This window comes from Hevea brasiliensis, chromosome 13 (genome assembly GCF_030052815.1).
Source record: "Hevea brasiliensis isolate MT/VB/25A 57/8 chromosome 13, ASM3005281v1, whole genome shotgun sequence".
Lineage (NCBI taxonomy): Eukaryota > Viridiplantae > Streptophyta > Magnoliopsida > Malpighiales > Euphorbiaceae > Hevea > Hevea brasiliensis.
In genome coordinates this window covers 6744746-6752962 of record NC_079505.1, presented here as the reverse complement: position 1 = coordinate 6752962, position 8217 = coordinate 6744746, and positions in this window count along the sequence as shown.

Below are 8217 nucleotides of genomic sequence, written 5' to 3'. Positions count from 1 at the left end.
ACTTTGAGATACAAGTGTAAGTTCTTATATAATAGAATTTTATGAATTATTTTGATTGATATTTAAAAATATTTTTAAGATTTCAAAATTTATTATTATATATGTGATTACTTGCAACTTTTTATTATTAACATTATTAGCTTAATAATTAAGAACAATAAGTTGATAAAAACCTTTAATCATATACAAATTAGATTGAAAGAGAAGTATATAATTTCTTAATTTTAATACATATAAATATAATATAAGAGAAGTATATATGTGTATATGATTAATTGCAACTTTTTATTATTAACATTATTAGCTTAATAATTAAGAACAATAAGTTGATTAAAACCTTTAATCATATACAAATTAGATTGAAAGAGAAGTATATAATTTCTTAATTTTAACACATATAAATATAATATAAGAGAAGTATATATGTGTATATGATTAATTGCAACTTTTTATTATTAACATTATTAGCTTAATAATTAAGAACAATTAGTTGATTAAAACCTTTAATCATATACAAATTAGATTGAAAGAGAAGTATATAATTTCTTAATTTTAATACATATAAATATAATATAAGAGAAGTATATATGTGTATATGATTAATTGCAACTTTTTGTTATTAACATTATTAGCTTAATAATTAAGAACAATAAGTTGATTAAAACCTTTAATCATATACAAATTAGACTGAAAGAGAAGTATATAATTTCTTCATTTTAATGCATAAAAATATAATATAAGAGAAGTATATATGTGTATATTACATGCATAATTTTTTAAAAAAATTACTGTTATTATTTAACTCTTTATAATTTATATATACACTTAACATCTAATATAATTTATTCATATATAGTTTAATTAGTTATTAAAAATATATATTGTTTTGACATGGGAAAAAGAACTTTTTTAGTGACAAATTAAAAAAAAAATAATTAAAACTTTTTATTCAAATAAAATTAATTGTGGTGAATTAATTAGAAATATATAACATTTAGAGACTAATAAGTTTTTTTTTCTCAAAAACTTCATTTTTAGAAAAGAATAATTTATCATTTAGAGAATAATTTTTATCTCAAAAATTTTATTATTAGAAACAAATAATTTAAGATGAATTTTACATTTAAATTTTATATAATTTATGCTTTATATAAATGCAAAATAGATGCAAAGTTAATTATATAATTTTATAAGTTATTGAAGATGAATGTCCAGAATATCGTTTCTTCTTTGAGTTGTGAGCATTGAGAAGCTACCTAAAGTAGCTAACTTTAACATTAAAAAAATAAAAAAAAAAACAAAAAAAAAAAACTCATTAATTATGAGACAAAGGATTCTAGATACTTATATGATACATGACTTATATATGAAAGATATTACGATATTTATGTTTAGTGAGATATGCAATATTTTGATGTAGGGGCCATCAATAAATAAAATGGAGAAGAGAATGGATCATCAAACTTTCATCAAAATTTTTTTACATATATTATGTAATTAATAATTTTTAAAACTCAATAATTTTGAGGTATAGGACGACACCAAATACTTATATGATACATGACTTATAAAAGATAATGTAATATTTATGTTCAATGAGATATGCAATTTAGATGTAGGGGCCAATGATAAATGCAGTGGCAAGGAGAGCTGATCACCAAACTTTCATCAATTTTTTTACATATATTATATAATTACTCATTAATTATGAGGCAAAGGACACAAAATACTAATGTGATACATAACATAAAAAAGACACTACGATGTTTATGTTTAGTGAGATACGCAACATTTAGATGTAGGAGCCAACAATGAGTACAACATCAAAGAGAATGGTGAAAAGTGTTGATCATCAAACTTCCATAAAAATTTTTTTGCATATATTATGTAATTAATAATTTTGAAAACTCATTAATTATGAGGTATAAGACACCAGATACTCATGTGATACATGACTTACAAAAAATACCATGATATTTATGTTCAATGAGGTATGCAATTTAGATGTAGGGGCCAAAGATAAATATAGTGGCAAAGAGAGCTGATCACCAAACTTTCATCATTTTTTTTTCTACATATATTATATAATTAGTAATTTTTAAAAATTATTAATTATGAGGTAAAAGACACCAGATACTCATATGATACATGACTTATAAAAGATATTCATTTCTAGTGAAATACGCAACATTTAGATGTGGAAGTGTTTTCACCTAATTTTTTAGTTTTTTTTAATTATTTAATTTTAAAATTACTTTGAGATTCAAGTACAAGTTCTTATATAATATAAATATATGAATTATTTTGATTGATATTTAAAAATATTTTTAAGATTTCAAAATTTATTATTATATATGTGATTAATTGCAACTTTTTATTATTAACTTTATTAGCTTAATAATTAAGAACAATAAGTTGATTAAAAGCTTTAATCATATGCAAATTAGATTGAAAGAGAAGTATATAATTTCTTCATTTTAATACATACAAATATAATATAGGAGAAGTATATATGTGTATATTACATGTTAAATTTTTTAAAAAAAATTACTGTTATTATTTAACTCTTTATAATTTACATACACACTTAACATCTAATATAATTAATTTCATATATAGTTTAATTAGTTATTAAAAATATATATTTTTTTGACATAGGAAAAAGAACTTTTTAATTGACAAATTAAAAAAATAATTAAAACTTTTTATTCAAATAAAATTAATTGTAGTGAATTAATTAGAAACATATAACATTTAGAGACTAATAAGTTTTTTTTTTCTCAAAAACTTTGTAACACCCTCGCCGTAGGTAATCCGTATATTTTACTGTTCTGACGACTAATGTCTGTTCAGATAGTCAAAATGTCTGGAACTACACCTAAACTATAATGAGGAGGCATAAATTGAAGAAATAAATGTTAAGAAAATATAGGAAAAATTTAGAGAAAAATAAATTAAAGTTTAGAGAATTTATAAATTGGTACAAAATAAAAAAAATAACCAGATGAGTACCATGAAAGGCATTTTGGTCATTTTACCCCTAGAGGTGAATTTTGACTTAAATGTCAAATTAAAATTTGGAAATAGAATAATTAACATAAATTAATTTTATGAATTTGAATTTGGAAAATGGGAAGAGAAAGAAAAGAAAAGGAAAGAAAAGAAAAGAAAGGAAAATAAAAAGACTTATGGCATTTAAAGAAAAGAAAAATAAGCTTATGAAAATTTAAAACAAAATTAAGTACAATAAAAATATAAATATATAAGCCACATAAGACAAACCCCAACCACCTTCCTCTTCTTTCTCCACTTCTTTTCTCTCTCCCTCTCCCTTGTGCCGCCCACCTTGGCCCCTAAAGTCCACCATCTTTCAAGCTTGATTTTCCAAGCTTCCACACACCAAAACTCATAGCTCCATTTATAAAAAATACTCCCTACACCTTAAGGAAGCTATAGATACCAAAAAGAAGCAAAAAAAATTAAAGTTTGGCAAGACACCCAAAAAGGTTAGTGCTCAAAACTCTTAATCTCTTCTTTAAGCATGAAAATCATGCTAAACCAAGTGAAGATTTACATGAAATTAAAAAGAAAAATTTGGGAAAGAAACCCTTGAACTTGGCAGCCCTTGAGGAACCATGAAAATGATGGATTTTGTTAGTTTTAGTTTAGTTAGGGACGTTAATTAATAAGGTATTATATGTGAGAATTGATTTCATGGTTATATATATGCATTTGATGTTTGAAATTAGGGTTGTGCACTTGAAATTGAGGATTTTGTGACATTTTTGAATTAGACCTAATTGTGTTGAGATTGATGATAATAGAAGTGACATGTATACTTATTTGGAGTTTGGAGAAGGAGGAGATTGAATTTTGGGAGTGTTAAATTTTATGTAGGTTGGGACTCAATGAGTCCAGTGTGTTTGTTGAACCCTAACTGACAATGTGTGACTCCAATTGGTATGAGGCCAATTGGAGGTGTTTTGGGACATCCAAACCTTCATTTTTCAAGAAGAAACCCTGCCCAAATTCTGTCAAAATCATAACCAATTCTCTACCCAAACCCGGATGACCATACACTGCCAACCCAGAAAATGACCAAATGAACAGTACGTGTTCATTTGGTTATAACTCTCTCTATACTGGTCCAAATGACCTAAAATTTCACCAATGGAAAGTTTAGACATAGGGTTACACTTTTCATGAAGACCACTTAACCCAGTTTTGCCTTTAACCAATTCAAATTGTTAGCATAGTTTGGGTCACTGAAACTGCCAACCCAGAAAATGACCTTCATTTGGTCATAAATCTCTCTATACTGGTCCAAATGACCTAAAATTTCATCAATGGAAAGCTTAGACACAGGGATACACTTTTCATGAAGACCACTTGACCCAATTTTGCCTTTAACAAAATCAAATTGTTAGCACAAGTTTAATCACTAAAACTGCCAACCCAGAAATTGTCCCAAAATACTATTCCTTTAGTATTTTGACCATAACTTGAGTTCTATAACCCCAAATTCAGTGATTCAAAAACTAAAATTCAAGTTTAAACATAGAGGAGCAATTGTTATGGAGGAAGTGTGACTAAATAGACATCCTAACCTAGTCAAATTCCTAGATAAAGATAACACATCAACATAAACCTAAAGAAAGGTTCATGGAAAAATGCTACATAGGATAATTAAAATACCATAAGGAAAATTTAATATTAAAAATGATATGAATATGTAAATTAGGACTAATGTCCTATTAATATGAAATTAATGGTACCAATGAACAGTACTAGAAAATAGTAATAGTGAATAGTGCTAAATTAATTAAAGAAATGTTTAATTGCCCATAGTATACCTAGACTTATTTATTTAGTTTGGATAAATTGGTATACCAATTAGGTACCATAGATAGTAGTACTTCCTACCGAGAAAATCATGAACTGACAATATATATCTTGTATGATTGTTCTACAGGCTATATGCCTACTTACTGGCCATTGTGCCTACTTTATTTCTGGCTTTACAAGCTGTGATGGAGTCTCATGCTAGCAATGGCCTTATGCCCGATGCACATATCTTTGGATAGATATGTGGCTGTCTAACCAGTATACACTCATGCATCCAGCTTTTATAATTTGTTATAGGTTTTCTTGGGCACTGATAAAAAAATTAATTAAGACTTAAAATATAATAAGTAATCATAAAAGATCCCGATAATGTTAATTATTTCCAAAGAGCAATAAAAATGTAAAAGACCTAGAAATTATGAGTTGCATATATTGTTTCAAATTATTAAATTATTGCTATTATAAATTATGCACCACTAAGCGTTATGCTTAGCGCGTTGGTTTTTCATCACGTAGGTACTGGAGATTAGCCGCAGCAGCCGCAACAGCAGCACCAGTAGTGCACTGACAGAGCTCTGATCAGATCTGCCATTGTCCAGAGTCACCTCACCGGTCTTTTTTATTTTGGTAGGGCCCATGTATAGACTAGTATTTTGGTTCATTATGTTTAGTCATGATATAATTACTAGTTTATGATGTATTTCATTTTGGACTTGAAATGAAAACTTATAATTTATTATCTATGAATTTCCTTATGAATGCAATAGATGACAATTCATTTTGAGATCTCATAAATAGTTGTGAATGATATGATAAAAGAGAATATGATATGAAAATATGTGAGATGACTATGAATATATTAATAGGTGATAGTGAAACCCGCCAGATACTAATAAAACAGAGGAGGATCTGTCCGGGTCTCCACAGAAATAAGATATAAAAAAAAAATTTCTACACATAAAAACCTGATTTAAATGACATTAAAATTTACAATAGACATGACAAGAGAAGATAGGGTGCTCCAGCACCGAATGTGGTACTTTTTGCTTGGCTATACAATAGACGGGTAAGAGGCGTCACATTTAGTAGTATCAGAGCCGAGGTTTAGGCGGTCCTAGACCTAGATAGATAGAAAGAAATAGTTGCATCACATGCATGGGCCTTTAAATAGAGTCGAGTTGACACTAATGCAGATCTATTTCTTTTGTCTGTTTTATAGGATTGATGGCATCTGATCCTTTAGAGCATGGACCTCCAGGACCGATAGAGAAGGAAGTAGAGAGTCACGCACCTGCTCCTAATCGGGGGAGAAGTGGTAGTAGAGCAGAGTCATCTCGAGGTACTGTGAGTAGGGCACAATAGGTTTTCTATGAACAGATGACACAGCTGTTCCGTCAGATTATCGGAGCCATTCCCCAGCCACAGCCACCTTCACCTCCACAACCACACCCACAGCCACCACCACCTGTACAGCCACCTCCACCCCCACAGTCGTAACCTGTACACAGATCTCCACTAGAGAGACTGCGAAAGTATGGGGCAGTTGACTTCAGAGGTAAGAGGGATGATGATCCAGTCCAGTAGAGTATTGGCTGGAGAGGACAGAGAGGGTATTATAGCAGTTGCACTGCACCCTAGAGCAGCAATTGGAGTGTGCTCTATCACTGCTACAGGAGGATGCATATAGATGGTGGGTGACAATATCTAGAGTGGTACAGCCTACATAGATCACTTGGGATTTCTTTATGGCTGAATTCAGAAAGAAATACATAAGTCATGTGTACTTGGAGGCCAGAAGGAGAGAATTCCTGGCACCGAGACAGAGGCAGCTGACAGTCTCCGAATATGAGCGAGAATTCGTGAGACTTAGCGAATATGCATTGGAGTTGATGCCGACGGAGGTTGATAAATGCAGAAGATTTGAGGGCAGACTGAATGACAACATCAGGTTGATAGTGACATCTCACCACTTCACAGATTTCTCTCTGTTGATAGCATCAGCCCTTGATGTGGAGAGAGTCAGAAATGAAGAGCAGTCCAGAAAGGATAGGCAACACAAGAGGGGTTTTGGGTCTGGTAAGTCTGGTTCAGTAGACACGGGTAGTAAGAGACCCAAGCAGTCTCAGGGTCAGACTCAGGGTCGGGGCAAGCAACAGAAGTCTCGGTTTGCTCCAAGGAGAGGAGGAGGACAATCTGGTGCATCAGTGGGTAGTTCACCTAGTGCAGCTACACGGGGATCAGCCCCACCACCTGCTTGTGTACATTGTGGTAGACCCCACAGAGGAGAGTGCAAATTGTTGACAGGTGGATGTTTCAGATGTGGGTCTACGGATCACTTCCTGAAGGATTGTCCACAGATGAACACTAGTGCTCCCACTGCTCCACCTCAGATGGAGAGGTCTGCCCCAGAAGCATATAGGAGGAAAAGACCTGCGAGGCCTGATACAGCTGGTACATCACAAAGGCCTACTGCAGAGACAGTGCAGAGGCAGGAGACTAGGGTAGCACCATGTGCTTATGCTATGAGAGCTCGAGATGAGCCAGAACCAGTTGATGTCATTAGAGGTACATTTTCTTTTTATGACTTGCTAGTATGTGCATTGATTAATCCGGGTTCCACACATTCATATGTGTGTATCACACCACCAGTTGATAGAGGGGTACAAGTAGAGGAGCTAGAGGAGGACATACAAGTCACAAACCCTTTAGGCCATAGTGTCATGGTGAAAAAGGTCTACAAGGGTTGTCCTCTGAAGATACAAGCGTATGAGTTTTTAGCTGACTTGATTAAGCTACCATTCCATGAGTTCGATGTGATATTGGGTATGGACTGGTTATCACGTCATCAACGATGGTAGATTGTCGGCTAAAGAGGATGTCACTACAGACAGTAGATGGGGATGAGGTTACAATTGTGGGTAAAGGAACAGGTTGTCTTTCCACCATCATATCAGCCACAACAGCCAGGAGATTGATAAGAAAGGGCTCTAAGGCTTTTTTAACACATGTGGTTAATACTAGGAAGACTAGCCCAAGCATGCAGGAGATCCCCACTATATGTGATTTTCCAGATGTATTTCCAAAAGAGTTGCCGGGTTTGTCACCCGATAGAGAAGTGGAGTTTGCTATAGAGGTTATACCGAGTACTGCGCCAATGTCCATTGCTCCATATAGGATGGCACCTACTGAACTGAGAGAGTTAAAAGTTCAGTTATAGGAGCTACTAGACAAGGGCTTCATACGTGATGCATACATTTTGCATAGTCATTTAGGTCTAATTTCATAGCCATTTTTATTTGATTATTAGTCATTTTTAGCTAATTTCATTAGTTAATTAGTTAGTTTTTCATAATTGTCGATTTTGGAGTAATT